Source organism: Aplysia californica, unplaced genomic scaffold (genome assembly GCF_000002075.1).
Source record: "Aplysia californica isolate F4 #8 unplaced genomic scaffold, AplCal3.0 scaffold00016, whole genome shotgun sequence".
Taxonomy (NCBI): Eukaryota; Metazoa; Mollusca; class Gastropoda; order Aplysiida; family Aplysiidae; genus Aplysia; species Aplysia californica.
The window spans coordinates 18,970-20,407 of NW_004797286.1; positions in this window are offsets into that span (position 1 = coordinate 18,970).

Below are 1,438 nucleotides of genomic sequence, written 5' to 3' on the forward strand. Positions count from 1 at the left end.
TTGTGTGTGTGTGTGTATGTGCATGCCCATATACACGTGCGTTTGTGTATATTATGTAGAAATGCCTTCCAACCCCCCAAAAAATATTTTAAAATGAAATTAAACTAGATCAAAATTCAAATATTAAAAATTTTTCTGATTTTCACCAGCATTTGCATTGTTGCAGTTAGGCGCTTCTCTGTCAGACGCTGAAAACACGAGTTCGATTCTCGTATGGGAGAATTTTTATCAAATACCTCTGCCTGACTGATCGGATATTGTATCTCTCTCAGCCCGGATTGACCCTGGCAGTCAGAGTCAAAGTTGCCGGCCTTCTAAGTGATCGAGATTCTATCGATGGGGACGTAAAAAAATTATAATTACATTCGTTATGCTCTTGACCAGAATATGATCACACGCCAGAGAATGGACAGGTGTCCTTGTGTAAAGCCATTCGAACGAAAAGCAAAAACACAATACAGTCGAAACTGTCTAAGACGGCCTTCCATTGTCGAGGAGAAAAGTGTCCGTCTTTGACAGGTGTCATTATAATGTTAAAAAAATACGCAAGGGAGGAAATTGGAAATGGGAGTTTGTACAGGTGATTGTCTTACACAGGTGACCGCTAGAACATATTTCACAGCGATTTCTCTCTTCCCGCTGCACTTTTCGTAAAATAAAGCATAACATCAGTTTCTATATTTTATCAAAAAGAGTTTTAGCTTATGCATATTGTTTAGGAATGTTTCTTTCAGTACAGCTTATTTACTCTGTTCTCAGTCTGTTCCAGATATAGACACAGCAAATGCTAAGACTTTAGAAATTGCTCTATTATCTCGTTCGTTACGTCGTTCGTTAAAAAATATTAGTTACCCCCATTTCTTTTGTTCATTTTAATTCATTCGCCTACGTCGTCTTTATTTAACAACTGTACTGAATGGTTTTCAATTTATGAAAGTGAACTTGGTTCAAAAGCATTATCTTCTCTTCCAGCCTAACGCTGCAATACTAACCTAAATTGATCTAGGGTGGGTGTGAAACCTATTTTAAACAAAAAGAATAATCAAAAGATCCGTGCATCTAACGTCCAGGCCAAAAGATCTATATATCCCAGGAAGGACCTTCCAAACAAAACCCCAGAATGTCCTCTCGGCCGTCGACACAGTCTGCAGCTTCCATTTCCAAGTGAAGGCTGCTTTTAGGCTTTTAGCCCTGTCTAGTCGATCCATTTATTTCACCTGACATAGATAACTATTAACACTGGCATGTTGTTTGTTTGGAGGAAAAGTGAATGTGGGTAGGAAGAGATGGGAGTTCGGGACACTGAAGAGTTATAGAAAGAGATGGAAGAGAGAGACAGAGAGAGAGAGAGAGAGAGAGAGAGAGAGAGAGAGAGAGAGAGAGAGAGAGAGAGAGAGAGAGAGAGAGGGGGCAGGGAGGAAGGAAGAGATAAAGAGAA